Source organism: Erpetoichthys calabaricus, chromosome 12, assembly GCF_900747795.2.
Source record: "Erpetoichthys calabaricus chromosome 12, fErpCal1.3, whole genome shotgun sequence".
Lineage (NCBI taxonomy): Eukaryota > Metazoa > Chordata > Cladistia > Polypteriformes > Polypteridae > Erpetoichthys > Erpetoichthys calabaricus.
Window position 1 is genome coordinate 146,304,612 of NC_041405.2, and position 19,844 is coordinate 146,324,455.

Here is a 19,844-nt window from a genome sequence, read left to right on the forward strand (position 1 = left end):
TTTATTATTTGGCGGACTCTTTTATCAGCATTTGAGATACAACTGGTTCCATTTCTTTTGTTTTTTGTTTTTTCTTAATTGTAACACACGGCAGTGAAGTGACTTGCTGAGGGTCTCTTGGTGTCAGTAGTGGGATTTAAACACACAACCTCAGGGTTTGAAGGCCAAAGCTTTAACTACTACACCACACTAACTAAAATGTGTTCATGTTATGAGAAATGCTGTCGCCTTGTGCTGGTGTCAAAGAAAACTAGCTAACCAAGTAAGCCACTATAATAAAGGAATAACTCCAAGTATTTAATTTAGCTGACACTTTTCTCCAAGGTGATGTGAAATACAATCAGTTGCTTTTTGTTTTTTTTGCAGTTGGAGCCCAGGCAGGTGAAGCGACTCGCTGAGGGTCACTCAGTGTCAGTGTCAGAGTCTGAGCCCACAACCTCAGGGTCTGAAGCTCAAAGCCTTACCTGCTACACCACCCTGCCTGCATACAATAAAAAGCTTCAGTGACGCTAGCAGTTAACGTCATGGGGGTATCACAAGATGCCCAAGTAGGATCATCTCTATCACGTTACACCCATTGAATAAAGTGCCATAAAGCATGCAGCCTGGTGGAAACAAAGCCAGACGAGCCGTTAGACCGCACAATACCAAACAATACACAGCTGATTGGAGAACAACGCCATAAAACACACACACACACTCAGAAATCGGGATCTCAGACTAGTATGGCCAGTTCTCCCAGTTGGAGACTGATGACATTTTCGTTAGGCTCTGATTAGTAAATTGCTTTGTGCCACCACCAAGTGTGCGAGAGTAAAGGCCGTGGGGACAGGACGTCAGGACGGGATCTCCTGCCAGTGTGACATTTAAGAAGTCGTCCGAGTACCCACACCTGCCTCACCCCTAAGGTCAATGGAAGTCAAAGGTTGAAAAATTGCAAAAATGTGCAAAATGCGCCAGAGGTAAATGATGCTGTCTCTCCAATCCAGAGTTATGAATCCCTATCTGTGCAGACCCTGAATGTTCTCCTCTTCTTTGTACCCCCGTGTTGTCCTCAGATCTCAAAGGTTAAGCTAATTGGAGACTCGAAGCCATGGGTGTGAAACTCCAGGCCTGGAGGGCGGCAGTGGCTGCAGGTTTTCATTCTCACCCTTTTCCTAATCAGAGACCAGTTTTTACTGCTAATTAACTCCTTTTCCCTTCATTTTAATAGCCCTGTTTTTAAGGATTCAGTCCTCTCAATTGATTCTTTTCTTCATTAAATGGCAGCCAAACAGAAATGTGACATGAAACGAGCCAACAGATGACCAGCTAAACTGGGGTTTCAAACTCCAACCAACTTCATTCCAACCAGTTTCTTAATGATTCTTGCTGTGAATTAAAGCCGTTACTTAATTCCTCGGCTTGCTGCTGCTCTCATTCTACTATAGAAGACATTTCCCAAACTGTTGATTTTCCGATTCTGATTATTGACCTGAGAGATCAACCTTACTGAGACCCTCACCTTTCTTTATGTTCAGATAATGTGGTTAGCTGGTCACCTGTTTGCTCGTTTTGTGTCTCATTATTGTTTGGCTGCTAATTAAGGAAATGGAAGGAACTAAGGGGTCTGAGCTGAGTTAATTAAAACTGAGGCAATAGAAGCTAATTAGCAGCAAAAACAGGTCACTAATTAAGAAGGTGGTTAGAATGAAAACCTGCAGCCATTGTGGCCCTCCAGGACCGGAGTTTGACACCCCTGCTCTAAGCAGTCAACGGTCACTTGGGACTCTGAATTGGCTCGGTGGGCCTGAGTGTGCCTTAAAATTACCGGTCATTGGGGGGCTCTGAATTGGCTCAGGGGGCCTAAATGTGTTCTTACATCAACAGTCATTGGGGGTTCTGAATTGGCTCAGTGGATGTAAATGTGCCCTAAAATCAAGTTACTCGGGGCTCTGAGATGGCTTGCTCTGCGTGAGTGTGCCGTAAAATGAACAGCCACTGGGGGCTCTGAATTGGCTCAGTGGGTGTAAATGTGCCCTAAAATCAACAGTCATAAGGGCTCTGAATTGGCTTGTTGGGCCTAAGTGTGCCTCTTAAAACAACAGTCATTGAGGATTCTGAATTAGCTCAGTGGGTGTAAGTGTGTCCTAAAATAAACAGTCATGGGGGCTCGGAACTGGCTCAATGGGCAAGTGTGTGAGTGAGTGTGACCTTAAATCAACAGTCATGGGTGACTCGTAATTTGCTCAGTGGCTGTAAGTGTGCCCCTTAAACCAACAGTCATTGAGGCCTCTGAATTGCGCCGTGGACTTCAGTGAGTCCTAAAAGCAGCAGTCACTGGGAGCCCTGAGATGCTTCTCTACGTGTGAGTGTGCCTGGCAATCAACAGTCATTGAGGCCTCTGAATTGGGTCTGTAGGCTTAAGTGTCCCCACCATAAGCAGTTATTAGGGGGCTCTGTGGGTCTGAGTGTGCCCTAAATCAAGTCATTGGGAGCTCTGAGAAGGCTTGCTCTGCTTGAGTGTGGCGCCTTAATCAAGTCACCTCGCCACTTTTCCATCTGTCATGCTTATAGAACTAACGGAATGGATTTGAAGTCCCTAAAATGTGCTAAGTCCCTAGACGACCCTGGCCCCCACGACGGACGGGTTGGTTCCCACCCTTGTGTCCAAGTCTGCCGACCCTTGACCAGGATAGGGCGCTCTGGAAGTGCCATGTGCGGACAGTCCTGGTGTATGAGTGAGAGTGTGCGCGTGCGCGAGGGTCACCGCCGCTTTACGGCAGCTGCTGTCGGGATAGGCTCCGCCCCCTGTGACCACGAAATGGAAAAAGCAGGGAAGAGAGAAAAAGACCGCGCAAGATAAAAGAAACACAAAAGAAAAAGGAGGCTTCTGTGGACAAGTGGGTTATTCTGCGTAGACAGACCGAGGAAAAAAATGTGCATATGCACTGTTAACAATCCTGGCACATTAACGGCACTTCATGTTGAGGGTCGTGTAGTTCCTCGTAGAACTATTGCTTGACAAAGAACCATTTTATCTGGGGAGGGGTCTGTGCATAAGAAGCTGGTCCTTTATGCTTTGAAAACCTTCCTAATATGTAGATGAAACGTTAAATCTTTAATGTAAAGTAGGCTGCCTAGCGGAACACTAACAGATTAAAGAAAACTGACCTTAGCCTGTGTGATTGTATACAGCGAGGGTCCTTTTAAAATCAAGAACCCATTGGGATTTCACAAATCTGTCACGATAATTCATGATTATTTCTAAAGCCTGTTACAATTCTAAATAAATAAACGGCTCTTTCTGGAACCTTCACGTGGATGGGTCTTTTGGGAACTAAAAATGGGTCCCCTATGGCATCGCTATGAAGAACCAATCTGGCACCTCTTATTTAAAAAGTACATAACGCAAAGCAAAGCATTCGTTTTCTTCACGGTTTGTCTAAACTATTTTTTACACATGCAGCAATACATATTTTACAAAAAAAAAAAAATGCTGACATTTTATACTTAGGAGAAACATATTTTGTGCATAAATTATAATGAAATGCAATTCTCATTCGGCCCTCTAATTTAATGTCTCCAGATGATTGTGTCAGCTTTTATGACCAAACTGAAGTTCGGGTTTTTTTTTGTCCCTCAAAAGAGAAAGAATTATGATGTAAGCAACACCTCCTTTAAGGCCCGGGCCAGCTGATTGGTCTGCTAGGTATGACGTTCATGAGAATTAGCCGATCCCAAGCCCCTCTCCACCAACCCATACCCCACCAACACATGCACACCCCTTTATTCTATTTTGAGAAAGCCGCGACCCACGAACTCCAGTTCGCCAGCTGCTTTACAATCCGCAACCTCTGATTTCTTCGCGAGAAAAGCAGCTCAAAGCGCAGATTTAAATTTGAAAACAGGAACTCACACACACACACTAAGAATGGCTTGTGAATCACAGAAAGGGGGATCGGGGGCGTTCGGGGGGGGGGTGGTCTGCTAGCTTTCAGGCAATTCAATAGAGACCCCTCTGCAGCGGAGAGCCGCCAGTCAAAGCCATACACGCCACACACAAGGGTAGGGCCGCGAAATTCAGTGTAGCGCCAATTCAATTGCAGCGAGTTAGCGCCGGAGGGAAACAAATTCAATACCAGCAACTGGATAATTGGTTCAAGTAAACTGAATTCATAAAGCAGCGCGATGTGTGTGTCTGCGTGTGTGTGTGTGTGTGTGGCTACCGGAAGAAGACATCAACATTACAGCTTCAGCTCTGGGAGCGCACCGTATAGCGGGGAAGAAGCGCACTGTCAGTCTGTCTGTCTGGGGCGGCTGCCGAGCAAAAAAAAGAGAAAGACGCGCGCGAAGAAACCCGTGAAGGTAATGGACACTGCTTGGCTGAGCCGATCAGGCGCTCGAAATTCTGGAGCGGTCTTGCCAGCTCAGTTTCCATACCACATGTAAACCACCGTCAGGTAAGGCTGGCTTTGTGGTTGAGGCGCTGGAGATTAAAAAAAATCGATCGGCTGACATTGTAAATTCCAACCCGTGTGACCCTGAGTAAAAACTTTTCTTTAATTATAAATACTTCAAATCTAAAGCCCACTTAACCCAGTTCAGGGTCGAGAGGGCATTTAACTTTGAAGATGGATCGATGAATGGATGGATATACGCGAATATCATGTGACCATCCATCCATTTTTCTACCACTGAGCTGCGTTTGGGTCGAGTGGATCGCAGTCTACGTTAAGATGCGCAGACGTCTCTTTTCCCTGCCACCGCCTCCAACACTTCCAAGGTTGGGGATACCGTGGCCATATAATCTCTCCTGTGTGTCCTGGGATCTCCTCCTGGTTGGACATTACTGAAACATCTCTGCGGGGGTGTATCCTAACCAGATGCCTGAACCACACTCTTAATAATAATGCATTTTATTTATATAGCAACTTTCCCATGCTCAAGGCTCTTAAAAATAAAAGTGGCAGAGTCAGGCCCGGTCTTAGGTATTATGGGGTCCTAGGCGAAAGGGGGGTCCAGGGGCCCCCTGGAAGCTCTGTGAAATACGTGAATATTAGACCAAGGAGTCGATCTGGGGCCCCCCGGATGCCGGGGCCCTAGGTGGTCGCCTACTTCGCCTATGCCTAAGGCCGGACCTGATTGGGACAAATAATGCTGTAGTATATTTAAGTATATATGACAATTGCTCACTCGGACAATTTGTTTTGGGGGCCCCCAAGAAGGTGGGGGCCCTAAGCTATAGCTTGTGTAGCTTATACGTAAATCCTGCACTGGGCAGAGTGGTTCTACAGAGCGATGCCACAGGGCAGCCATGGGTATCATAGTCTGAAGGGTAATGATTACCGAGGGCCCACTGTTATCCTAGAAGCCTGGAATTAAAAGTTGGTTTTTGAGAGGAAGGTGCCTACCAGAGACTGCTTATGTGTCCGTGCTACACCACTTTTGGCGCTCTTAAAGAACCATCCGCATGTGGGTTCCAGAAAGTTCTTTAATTTACTTAGATACAAAACAGGCTCCATAAATAGATTATACACACCCTTTAGAGGTGCCAGAGCGGTTCTTCAGAGCAATGCCATAGTGGGACCATTTTTTTGGTTCCCAAAAGACCCATCCAGGTGAAGGTTCTAGAAAGAACTTCATTTATTTAGACCCTTAACTGGCTCCATAGAGTAAATAATCATGAAGAGATGGTAAGAGATTTGTGAAATCCCAGTGGGTGATGATTTTTACATACAATAGCACAGGGTCGGCCTGGGATTTCTTAATCTGTTAAGAGTCCTGCTAGTTAGCCTAGCATTCATTAAAGATTACAGTTGTTTTCCACATCTTAGGAAGTTTTTCAAAGCACCGTCCCAGAATGAAATGGCGCTTTGTCAAGCGAAGGTCCAATGGTGAGCCACACAACCCAGTAAAGAGCCATAAAGTGCCGTTACAGAACCAGCATTCTTTAAGAGTGCAGAACATTTCTAAAACCCCAATGGGTTCCTGATTTGAAAAGGAAGGACTCTTGCTGCATGCAATCACCCCGGCCGGAGTTCATCTGTTAGCACCCTGCCAGGTCAAAGATTTCCATTTTGTCCTCAAATTAGGAACCTCTTCAAAGCTCAAGGAACCAATCTGATATGCCACAGAAGGCTACACAGAATGAAACGGGTCACGAGGAGGCACACGACCCTCTGAAGTGCCATTTAAGAACGTTTATTGTTAAGAGTGTCACCTCAACCGAATGTCTGTACCCCTCAAACTATCTCTAGTATTACATTTACACGTATTTGCTTAGCAGCTGCTTCTATCCAAAGCGACTTACAAACCAAGACAGCATAATCAAGTAAACGTCAGCCTGGGCCATCACCACCCTGGAGTGTTCAATTCTGATCCTGGAGGGCTACCGTGGCTGCAGATTTTCATTCTCACCCTTTTCTTAATCAGTGATCAGTTTTTGTTGCTAATTAACTTCTTTTCTCTTAATTTTAATTGATTTGCTATTTAAGACTTAGACCCCCTTTAATTTTTTCTTTTTTCTTTAAAACCAGAAGGACTGGGAGAGAGCAAACACAGGACAGTACCTCCCTTGGGCCACTAGATGGCAGTCTCCCTGGCTGGCATCAATGCCTAGGATTCCCAAAGGGCAACATGATACTCGGAGTCTGGGACAGCCCTGTTGGGTTCTGTGGGTGCCACCGGGGGAGCTGCGGAGCCCTATTTTGCCAGGCTTCCACCACACCAGGGAGTGCTTCCGGATCTCACTAACGAGCCACCTGGAGTACTCCTAGGTACAGCATAAAAGGAGCCGCCGGCCTTCATTCCAACAGCTAGACTCGGGTGGAAGAAGACAAAGCTTGGTGAAGGTGGAAGAAGAGAAAGAAAAAACACTGTTTATTATTGGAGTTTTATTTTTGGGGACCTTTTCTGGGTTACGCTTTGGTATGTGGGAAACCTAGAAGGGAAGGCGTTTCCCACGAACAGTAAAGTGTGTGTTGTGCTTCTTGTGTCTGCGTCTGTCTGTGTCAGGTTTGGGTGGCTGGTGCGCCCCCTGCAGGCCAAATAGCCATACAACAACGAGATACAAAATGAGTCAACCCACTCTTAAAAATCCAGATGGCAGAGCAGTTCTTCAGAGCGATGCCATAGGGGAGCCATTTCTGGTAGCCAAAAGACCCATCCATGTGAAAGTTCCAGAAGGAGTCTTTTATTTATTTAGGTTTGTGACAGGCTCCATACAGTGAACTGCCACAACAAGATGGCGGCAGATGTGTGAAATACCAGTAGGTTCCTGATTTGAAAAGGACTCTCGCTGTATACAATCACATAGGCTAAGCCCAGGTTTTCTTTAGATAGATAGATAGATAGATAGATAGATAGATAGATAGATAGATAGATAGATAGATAGATAGATAGATAGATAGATAGATAGATAGATAGGATACTTTATTAATCCCAAGGGGAAATTCACACATTTATCTAGCCTACCATACACTAAAGGTGTCCAATTTTTTTTTCTACATATTATGAAGTTTTTCAAAGCACAAAGAACCCATCCCACAATGAAATGGTGCTTTGTCAAGCAGTGGAGCTACGAGGAACCACACAACCCAGTGAAGAGCCATAAAGTGCCATTAAAGAGACAGCATTTGAAAGAGTGCATGACCAGCTAACCTGCGCCCGTCATACAATATCTCTAACCTGCTCTTCATGTGTATCACGCCAACATTCTTGAATTCTTTACGATGTTCTACTTTGTCATCTACTTTTTGTCTTTTATTTCCGGCCCGAGGCATGGTTAACTCTCTTGGCATAAAGACCTGTCTTGTGGGACATGAAAGTATCTCTCTAAAAAAGTCTCATCTCGTCCCAGGATTTTTTGATTATAATAGAGAGATATACTGTATATAGTAGCACTGGGGGTCTGGACTCCTATTCTGCCCCATGAGGCTACAGATTTTAAACAGGACATTTTTCAGTCTTTCTGTTCTGAATACGGGTAGCAGATGTCCTCGTATGGCTGCAGTGGTCACATTGACATTCTAATTAAGGGTACCATGTTTTTCCAAGCCATAAAAGAGGGCACAGAATGAGAAAAGACTGTGGGGGGTTTCCCTCTTGGGAGTTTTTCACCATATGGGGGGGGGGGGTCTCTCCATGTAAGTCCTGGGGGGCTCCAGTGAAGAGTATTTACTTAGTTACTTCCTTAATGTGAAGAGCTCTCTGTCTGAGAACCACTGATCTGTGGCATCATCGTTGTGGGTTTATCTAATGTTTGTTAGGAATTAATTATACAGTAGGTAAAACATAAAAAAAAAAAAAAATTTGAACTGAAAAAAGATAGATAGATAGATAGATAGATAGATAGATAGATAGATAGATAGATAGATAGATAGATAGATAGATAGATAGATAGATACTTCATTAATCCCCAAGGGGAAATTCACATACTCCAGCAGCAGCATACTGATAAAGAACAATATTAAATTAAATTAAAATCATTAAGGTAATCTTAGTTAAGAGCGAAGGGCCGCAGAACGACAATCCCAGACAAACCGACAGACCTATAAAGAAAAACACCCAGCTAGGTGCCTAAAAAGAGGGCATTCAAATGGAAACCCAGGCATATGGTAACCCTAATTCTAATTCCCTTCAGCTGTAAATGTTTAATAAGGACTGGGTTGCCCACCGTCATTTGCAGGTGCTATGCAGGTGGCGCAGTGGTAGTGCTGCTGCTTTGCAGTAAGGAGACTGTGGAAGATTGTGGGTTCGCTTCCCGGTTCCTCCCTGTGTGGATAGCGCTTTGAGTACTGAGAAAAGCGCTATATAAATGTAATGAATTATTATTATTATTATTATTATTATGCCTGGGTGACATGGGCAACAGAGGGCAGGTAACTTGTGAATGTCACACAGAACAGTGATACTCCAAATGAACTCTGTGTGAGTATCCATTAATAGATGTTCTTTCATCTTAAACCTAGTGTGTGTGTATATATATATATATATATATATATATATATATATATATATATATATATATATTTATATATTTTGTCACACACGTGCGAATATAAGACAGCCAACAGGCCAGATGCTGCGTGAAAGTAACAACCAAGGGGATTTGATACAGAATGCTTATGCCTCTCTCTCTTATCCTCCAACAAAAAAGAAGATGAATAAACGGCGTTCGTTTTGGAATTCAGCCACAACTACACACGTCCACAAAAAGCAACTCTCTTCCGTGTTCCAAAGATCCAATGCCACTAAGATGACTTCACTTCCGGTCCACTCCCGATGACCTTCCCTCCATATCATCATCTCCGGTCTATTTCTTCTAGTGCAAATGTCAATTCCTGTCTGTCTGACATAAAAGTCCCCCTTGTTCCACTCATCAATGTCTCATGAAAAGTCTGTTATGTACTTGGGTTACGGTGCAGTAAGACGAAGCAAACGACCTGCGGTATACAGGAAGGCATCCCAAACTTTCACGACAGTCTCTTGTGTTTTTCAGTCTTCACAATATTATATATATATATATATATATATATATATATATATATATATACAGTGGACCCTTGACTTACAAACTCAATTCGTTCGCGAGGGCTGGTTGTACTTCAAGTTGGTTGTAAGTCAAGACTATTTTTCCCATAAGAAATAATGGAAATGCCCTTAATGTGTTCCGAACCTCCCACAGCAACACTTACTTAATTTTTTTTAATAAAAAAGGGTTGTATAATGTGCATAATTTACCAAAAACACCAATACTTTTTCTAATGTACTAACCAAAAAGTTATAAAAAGTGCCTAGCCTACCAGAAACAACAATTTCATACTGTACTCACCATTTAAGTTGATATCTTTGGGCTGCAGGAAGGGAGGAGCAGGAGGAGAATGAAATGGAAGGTGGTTATTGTTTGGAAGGAGCCTCCTTATACAAATCTTTTCTTTGTAAAATTGTCGAGATGGTGGATTTCGACATGCTGTACATATTAGCGAGATCGGTCACACAAACACCACTCTCATATTTCCGCACATTTTCCTTCTTCGTTTTGATTGTGATCGCTTTCTTTACCTTCTCTTCCTTCCTTAGCAATTATCAAAATAAATTATATAAAGCACTGCACTGACCAAAATTACGTCCACAAACACATGTATCTGGGCTCCGACTAACACTTACTAACGCTCTCAGCTGTTTGTTTACAATCGCACAAGCGGATACACGTGACCGCATTCGGGTCGTAACGCAAGACGTTGGTAAATTTTGGTCGTAAACCAAGTTGTTCGCATGTCAGGCCGGTCGTATATCAAGGGTCGACTGTATATATAAAATAACTTTAAAAATCATGAGACGAGACGTGACTTTTTCAAAGAGATAATTTCATGAGACGAGACTTTGTGCCAAGAGATTTAACCACACCTGGGGCCGGAAATAAAAGACAAAGAGTAGATGACAAAGTAGAACATCGTAAAGAATTCAAAAATGTTGGCGTGGTACGCATGCAGAGCAGGTTAGAGATAATGGAAGTACGAAAATTCAAAAGTCTCAAAAAACTGATAGTAAAGATCGCGTCAGCACAAACAAATGGAAATTATTACTCGGTGAAATAACAGAACAGCGAAAAGAGATTAAATATATTATTCAGATTTAAACTAAGTTGAAGACTTGTGCTGCGGTGGATTGGCACCCTGCCCGGGATTGGTTCCTGCCTTGTGCCCTGTGTTGGCTGGGATTGGCTCCAGCAGACCCCCGTGACCCTGTGTTCAGATTCAGCGGGTTGGAAAATGGATGGATGGATGAAGACTTGTGGATCATCTAATTTGTGTTGCCATCTGGGAAAAGTAGTGTTTCTTCCCAATGAAGAGGCGTATCCGCGAGAATTAAAAGATTTGTTGTTTGGTTAAAAGTGAAATCCACATACGTGAATGACAGAGACGTGAAGTGGCTGGTATGTAGTGTGGGCCAGGGGGGTTGACGAGCAAAGGGAGCAGGGGGGGAAGCCCTCTAGTATATATATATATATATATATATATATGTGTGTGTGTGTGTGATACAGAGGGGAGAGAGGATGGGAGCATGCACTGATAGCACACTGCTGCACCCACCATATGACAAACCACCTGGATTGGGACCCAAGTGCAGTCGTGCAACAGGTGACCCCTCAGCACCACATTGGAACAGTATGAGGTTATTTATGGTGGCTGGAGTGCCAATCCTGCCACCAGCCCCAAAGTTTTCTCTGCAAGTTGGAGGACCGGATTGCAGGGCTGGATGCAGGATAACGTCACACCCAGGGTGAAGCAACTGCAGGTCAAGGGCCCAGACGTATGAATATATCGCTCACGTGAGATTGAAGCCCTCTAATGTTGCATGTCACTTGGTGCAAGAATGTTACTATTTGGCAGACACCAAGATTAGAATACATTGAAGCGGTTTATAGACACACACACATTATATATACACGCACACATCTGTTCATTATTTTTCATAACCCCACTCATCTCATTCAGTGCAGGGTCCCAGGGAAGCTGGAGCTTATCCCAGCAAGCATCAGACACAAGGCAGGAACAACATTTGGCCAGGATGCCAGTCCATCACAGAGCGAGTGTGTGTGTGTGTGTGTATAAGCAGCTTCAATGTATTCTAATCTTGGCATCTGCCAAACACAAATCAGCTCCTAACATTCTTGCACCAAGTGACACGCGACGTTAGAGGGCCTCGATCTCACGTGAGCGATAAAGCAAGCATTAAAATGCAAATACCCGGGCCCAACAACCGTCTCCTTCATCAGAGTTTTCAAATCAGTTCGCATAAATGAGGAGCCTGCTACAAAGCAGCGGATTTGCATACTCAGTGCATCCGCTTAAAAAGAAATAAAAACACAACAGCTAGAGGCGGCACATTATACACACACACAGGCATTGGTTCAGGCATGAACGTGAACTCCAAATGATCTTTGCATTTAGTGTCCATTTCTTTAATACAGAAAAATGCCGTATGAGGTCCAACATTTGTGTCAGATCTGTCTTAATACTGTAGCAGGTCCATCTCCAGGGAGACATTAGCCGGGCATAGCCCATCCACAATATCGTGTGACGCCCACCCACCCTCACTGTCAAGTATAATGTTCCTCTTTTGGATTTTTAAGACTTTATGACACCTTGCCACAAGCCGTATTTCAGTGTTTCACAGGGCCTCCCTTAATATTTTGTTCTGGAGGTGGCGCTGTACTGTACCATCCAGCCATTTTTGTATTGTGCCACTTCTTATAGGGTTGTGAGGGAGCTATAAAACACTGATCTGTGGAAGGCATGACACACCAGGCATGTATTCGCCCCTTGAGAAGTCACCTGGTCATCTCTATTAGAACAACGTGGTGGTACGGTGACGCAGTAGTTAGCGCTTTCATCTTACAACTCGAATTCCCTTCAGGCCACTTTCTGTACGCTTCAAAATAAATGAGCCAGAAGAGGTTCTTCTGAGGGGTGAAATGGGGAAACCATTTTTGATTTCCAAATGAACCATCCACAAGAAAGTTCCAGAGAGAACCCTGATTTATTTATATCTGTAACATGCTCCGCAAATGATAGGGCAGATTTGTGAATCATCAATGGGTTCCTCATTTTAAAAATATGTGTACCAAACAGAAATCGTTATTGTCTAGTAGACTGCAGGATACGAACAGATCAAGACAACCTGCAAGACTTAACCTGCATACAATCGCACAGGTTGAGCTCAAGTTTTCTTGATCTGTTCCTATCCTGCTATATCTGTTTATCCCGCATATTAGGATCCCTTGTAAAGCCCAAAGAACCTACGTGTTTTTTTTTTTTTTTTAATGTTGTTTAATTTTATCCAAAATCCCTCATTTATGCAATTATGTTGAATGTAGTTTACGATAAAATTATTTTTAATTTATTTATTTTATTGTTGACCTTTGCCCCTGTTGTTTCAACGCTCGCGAGCTTTGCGCGCCTTCCCTCTCTCGCGGTAAGTCTGCCTCGGGGTAACTGCGTAAAGCGTGATCTCCCGTTCAGTTTATTTTACTACTATTTAAATATAATGAATAAAAAATGATAACTTACTGTAAGATGATTACTTAGCCTCCCCATTGCAATTCGTTTTCCCGTTTTCTTTTCTGTGTCTTGTGTGTGCAGCGGGGATAATTGTGGGTCTGGTTGTGTAATTATAAATTTATTACGACAAACAGACACAGTCGAAATATCAAAAGTAATACTTTTTTTTTTTTTTTTTACTTTTTCTTAATGCTAGTAGCGTTACACATTCAAGTAATGCAGACAACCAGTACAAACAACAGTATTCAAATTAAACCAGTCTCCTTTGCTCCCGATACCGAACCGCACACAGTAGGCAGCATCAGTTAGTGGTGGTAGGCAAACTCAGACCCGCCCCCCAATAAAACAGCCTTATTGCCAAAAGTTACAAAACAAAGTTAAACACAACAAATTGTTTAAAACTCGGCATCAAAGAAATTATAATTAAAGGTCTAATTTTAGGGGCAGTGCCGCAGAGCCTCCTGGGATGTCAAACTTGTCCGTTGTTACAATATATATATAATCCACTTCTATATAACATTTTTGCTTTCAGATCTCGGTGAATAAAAACTAGAACAGAAACATACCTTCAGTGTGAACCCCTCGGGTTTTCCACAACGGAGAGTACTGGCCGTGTCTCGGACTCAGTGCCAGAGTGAAGATCGCCTCTATACGTAACAAAAGTGAAATGCCTCGTTATGAAGCAGCCGCACTACGAAGAACCAGGATTATCAAGTGTGTGTGACATTTGCATGTTTTCTCATTTCCTCCGTCGGCTTGTACTCAAAGGACAGGTATGACGTGTTAACAGGCCAAACTAAAGTGGCTATGAATGACTGAATCCGTGTTCGTCCTGCTTTGCGTCCCGTCCGGTTATCGTTCACGCTTTGCCGCCGAGCCTTTCGCGATATTTTCCAGCGTCACTCACGCCTTCGTTTTCTAAGCTTGTTCATTTCTGGTTGGGGTCGAATGGAAGCCATAACTCTTTCCAGCAACGTCAGACACAATTTAAAGGCACCAAATTGGAGGGATTTCCCCTGCCTTACGCCCCCATGCTATACACTCTTAAAAATAAAGGGGCCCGAGCGGTTCTTCAGAGCGATGCCACAGGGGAAACATTTTTTTACTTGATTTATTTAGACCCGTGACAAGCTTCTTACAGTATGCCTACTGTAGCAGGTAAAAGATTTGGGAAACACCAATGGGTCCTGATTTTACAAGGACTCTTACTGCTTACAACAACACAGGTAAAGTCCAGCTTTTCTTAATCTGTTAGCGTCCTGCCAACCATACATTACAAATTCAGTTTTCCCACGTATTAGAACGTTTTTGAAAATACAAAAAGTCAACTTCATATGCAAATAACCCTTACCAGAATGAAATGGTGCTTTGTCACGCAATAGTTTTATACAAGAAACCACGCAACCCAGTGAAGAACCATAAAGTGCCATTAAAGAAGCAGCATGCTGAGATGGGTTTCAGCTACCCCGCGATCCTGCTCGGGATAAAGCGGATTTGAAAAATGAACCAATGGATGAATTAACCTAAACCAAACTAGCCAAAGGTGAGACAAGGATGAACTGCATCCCCGTGAGCTTTGAGACCCATAAGTGCGCACGGATGCGCGGGTTAGGCAGCTGCAGTAACCGCTGAGCCACCGAGCTCGCGCTCCACAAATCCGCCTGCGCCCGAACAGATGGAATATTGTGTGCAATTATACTGTGATAATAGTTGCAGCTTATGCGTTTTCAATACACTGAATATTTTTTATAAGATCACTTCAGGCTTACCCAACGTTTTATAACGCAGTAAGGTAAAAGAGAGTGCATTGGATGTGGTAAGCGGGTGGGTAGGTGGGGGGGCGATGGTCATACGTCGGAAATACATTTAATGTACTGCGTACTGTCCGTGCACTGTAAGAAGTGGCATTACAGTGCCTAGTCTAAGTATTAAAATAATTAGTCTTGTGAAAGAAGAAAAAGAGGACGCGAGCGAATGCCTTTGTGTATTTCCGAGATTATTATACATATAAATTCACCTCAGACAGATATTAAATGTTGGCTTTTGCGGTGGCTGTATAAAGCATTTGTAATCAATGGACGGAATGTTCTTTTTCGCATAGGGAAAACGGGATGTGCATTGGTGCGCGGTTGCATAATAGTCCATCATTAGGAGCTTGTTTTGTTATATAAATGTCAGGAGTAATTGTAAAATTAAAGGCGTTAATAGCTCGACTAACAATAACCGGCGTCCCCTTTTATTAAGGGTCGTGTTTTAATGCAGGGGTCAGTTTAGATGGGAGTTATTAAAGTATCAGTAAAAAAGATCGATGGAATGTAAACTGATAAAGAAAAAAAAAAACATAAACTGCATCGTTAAATAAACCGCGAGGATAACCGTCAGAGGCAGGTGTATAAAGCGGTTAACGATCAAAACTACAAAGAACGGAAATCTAGGAAGGCGAATTAAATCGGGCGGCGGACTAATTGACAAATAACGTATTAAATGCTCATGTCGTCTCATATTTTTCTATGACTTTTATGGCTTGACATCAAAGACCCCCCCCCCCCCCCAACCTCTCCACGTCCCTCCCTCTAAAGACCACGAAGGTAAGCAGTAACGAACCCGACGACTGATCAAAGATAAAACTGCAAAAAAAAAAAACAGTCTCGTGACAAAAGCATTGAAGGAAAAAAAATTAAATAAATAAAAATATCCGATTGCATGCAAAATGGAACACAAACAAATTGACACCTAAAGGCAAAACAGAAAAGTTTACCGGCAGCGGCGGTCCGCCAATATTTTAACTGTATTTTCTGGACCCTCCGGACGTGTAACAGTCTTTTGCCCTTGATATCCCTACGAAGCGTAAATCTTGGTGCTCTAATCCTTTTTTTTTAATAACCTCGCAAGCACCAGCATCCTATAGCCAAGCCCCCTTTGATTTATGGTCAGCACCATACAGACCTACAGCAGCGGTTCGGAATCGCAAGTCCTGCTTGGGAAGCAGCAACAGCAGCCGCACCTCCGGTTTTGGTCGCGGGTCTGACCGGCAAGCAGCGGCGGAGCGGATCTCCTGTTCTTTCTGGAAGCTGGTGGCATGCATTGGCGGCGTCGGCATATATTGGTAATAAATATTATTTTTTTCTAGACGGCCTGGCTTACAGTGACACTAAAGTCCGCATTTGCTAACTTCTACCTGGACCTGCCTGGCATGCAGAGGCAATGGTCCCAAGTCACACATTTCCTTTTTTTCTTCGACCTGTCTGGCATGCATCAAGCACAGGTCTGTACCGTCTCTACCCGTGCCAGTGAGGTGGACAGTGGCACAGCTCCTTAGTCAGCAGCGTGGGCTTACCAGGCACGGCGGACAAGCAGGCTGCTCCTTGATGCTCGAGCTTTAAACACACAGGTTGACCGATTTCCCCCCTTTTCCCCAAAGCAGCCCCGTCTGCGCTCTTTTAACTAATCCGCTGCGCCACCGCACCTGTCTCTGTCTTCAAGCGGAGCGGGTGACATCCTCAAGACAACTGCACGTTGACTTCTCGACAGCAGGAACGGCGCTGAAGACAATGGCACCTTTGTGGTGCACCCCAACACATGGCAGGCAAGCTGTTTCTTTCCTTTTCCTTCGAAGGAAGGACAGTCGATGCACAAGAAGACTTCTCAGGATCGGCAAACACTTGCGCTTCGGGAAATGGCATCTGCTCCCTCGTTCAGGCGTTCATCGTTACCAGTCTGCTTCAGCACAACAGAGACGCTGTGTGGTGCAACTCGGCGCCGGGCTGCTGCTTGTCAGTTACGCGCACACACACACACACAGACATTAAATAATTAGGCGAAGAAGAATAAAAGACACGAAGAAATAATAAGATTATGTGGCGATGTTATACGCCAATTCAGCTTAACACACCAGCTTCTTTCTGGTGGCGTTTCACAGCTCCCAGCCGTTAACCCTGCAGTACCTGACTCGGCAGCTGCAGGAGGAGGAGGAGGAGGAGGGGGCGGGCGGGGGTGTGCTATAGGGGAGGCGGCCATCGGGAAAACTAGCCCACAGCGCACAGGCGCACACATACAGTACATGCACACCAACATACGAGCACACGCGTGTGTGACTTTCAAAAGAAGATTCACCGGCTGGCGCGGGACTCCATAAGAGCTAAAAGGACACGGCAGACAGGCAGAAGCGCACCTCTCAGGTTAGCGCACGTCTGCTTCCGTACATAATACTGGGGAGAGCGATCCGTACGGGGTGGGGGGGCGTGCGTAGACAGCAGCAGACGGCAATGTCGGGATGCGCACATCGCACTTTTAGTTACTGCTGTGCCTGTGCGGTGTCCGTCTGTTCACGGATATGTCTCGGTTAGTGTTGCGCCACGGTGACGCAGTGCTTAGCGCCGCTGCAACAGGGATGCACGGCTTTGACGCGCCATGAGCAAATTATTAGGACCACTACACTAATACTGGGTAGGGCTATTATATAGTGCCCTATCTATCTATCTATCTATCTATCTATCTATCTATCTATCTATCTATCTATCTATCTATCTATCTATCATATAGTGCCTTTCATATCTATCTATCTATCTATCTATCTATCTATCTATCTATCTATCTATCTATCTATCTATCATATAGTGCCTTTCATATCTATCTATCTATCTATCTATCTATCTATCTATCTATCTATCTATCTATCTATCTATCATATAGTGGCTTTCATATCTATCTATCTATCTATCTATCTATCTATCTATCTATCTATCTATCTATCTATCATATAGTGCCTTTCATATCTATCTATCTATCTATCTATCTATCTATCTATCTATCTATCTATCTATCTATCTATCTATCTATCTATCATCATAGTGCCTTTCATATCTATCTATCTATCTATCTATCTATCTATCTATCTATCTATCTATCTATCTATCATATAGTGCCTTTCATATCTATCTATCTATCTATCTATCTATCTATCTATCTATCTATCTATCTATCTATCTATCTATCTATCTATCTATCATATAGTGTCTTTCATATCATCTATCTATCTATCTATCTATCTATCTATCTATCTATCTATCTATCTATCTATCTATCTATCTATCTATCTATCTATCTATGTTATATAGAGCCTTTTATATATACCTATCTATGCTGCGCATGTCCCATTCCATCCCATCCCAAAGGTGTTCCATTGGATTCAGATCCAGTGAAACCAGTTTGAGGTGACTTCTACTTTGGATTACTGTGGTCATTAAGGGATGATATGGTCAGCAACAATGTTCAAATAGGTTGTGGCATTCAAGCAATGACTGATTGGTATTAATGGTCCCAAACTATGCCAAGAAAACATTCCCTACATTATTACTCCACCACCACTACCACCACCACTGTGGACTGTCGACACAAGGTGGATTCGGTGCAGATTTGGTGCCAAACTCTGACCCTACCATCCATGTGCCTCAGCACAGACTATGCATTGTCAGACCAGGCTACGTTTTTCAAGTCCTGGACTGCCCAGTTTTGGTAAGCCTGTGCGCACTGCAGCCTCACCTTTCTGATCTTGGCCGACAGGATTGGAACCCGAGGTGGTCTTCAGCTGTTGTAGCCCATCCACCTAAAGGTTCAATGTGTTTTTGGATCCTGAGATGCTTTTCTGCCCACCACAGTTGTGCAGAGCGTATATCTGAGTTACTGTAGCCTTTCTGTCAGCTCGATCCACTCTGGCCATTCTCCTCTGATCTCTTTCATCAACAAGGCATTTCCAGCCACTGAACTGCCATTGATTTTTTGTTTTTTTATTTCTCACACCATTCTGAGTATATTCTGGGGTCTGCTGGTGTGTGAAAATCCCAGGAGATCAGCAGCTACAGAAACAATCAAACCAGCCCATCTGGCACCATCAACCCTGTCATGGTCCAAATCACTGAGATTACATTTTGTCCCCATTCTGATGTTTAAGACCAACATTACCTGAAGCTCCTGACCTGCATCTGTGTGGTTTTATACATTGGGCTGCTGCCACATGATTGGCTGATCAGATAATTGTATGGATAAACAGGTGTACAGGTGGTCCTAATCATTTCCTCCATGAGTGTATATACATATAGGGCATGTCCTCTGGGTATATATATATATATATATATATATATATATATATATATATATATATATATATATATATATATATATATATATACATACTGTATATATATATGTATTCACTGTATATGGACAATCTCTGCAGACACCATACACTATATGGACACAAGTATTAGGACGCCTGACCTTTACACCAGCAGGGACTTTAATGACATTGCATTGAAATACATAGACTTTAATATGGAGGTGGCCCTCCCTTTGCAGCTATAACAGCTTCCACTCTCCTTGGAAGGCTTTCCACAAGATTATGAAGTGTCTCTGTGGGATTCTGTAGAGCATTTATGAAGTCAGGCACTGATGTTGGACGAGAAGGCCTGGCTCACAATCTCCATTCCAGTTCATCCCAACGGTATTTGATGGGGTTTAGGTCAGGGTCCTGTGTGGGCCAGTCAAGTTCTTCCACACTGAACTCACCCACCATGTCTTTATGGACCTTGCTTTGTACACTGGGTCACAGTCATGCTGGGATAGAAAAGGGCCTTCCCCAAACTGTTTCCACAAAGTTGGAATCTTAGAGTGGTCCAAAATGTCTTGGTATGTTGAAGTATTAAGATTGCCCTTCACTGGAAGTAAGGGGCCGAGCCCAAACCCTGAAAAAAAACAGCCCCCCGCCATTATCCTTCCTCCACCAAACTTCACAATTTGGCA

At 43.6% G+C, this 19,844-nt stretch overlaps 1 protein-coding gene across 2 annotated transcripts in view; it reads right to left on the reverse strand.

Annotated features, from left to right (window-relative positions):
* The window catches only part of sema6bb (sema domain, transmembrane domain (TM), and cytoplasmic domain, (semaphorin) 6Bb), a 229,338-nt gene extending 212,040 nt beyond the window's left edge, over window positions 1–17,298 (reverse strand). Inside the window, exon 1 of one of the 2 annotated variants that reach the window (XM_028816503.2) lies at window positions 16,513–17,298. The gene's annotated coding sequence lies outside the window, so the exon portion shown is untranslated. Of the gene's footprint in view, window positions 1–13,612; window positions 13,958–16,512 lie in introns of those variants that run through there. The other variant, XM_051935255.1, reaches the window with a different exon arrangement.
* Window positions 17,299–19,844: the final 2,546 nt, after the last annotated feature.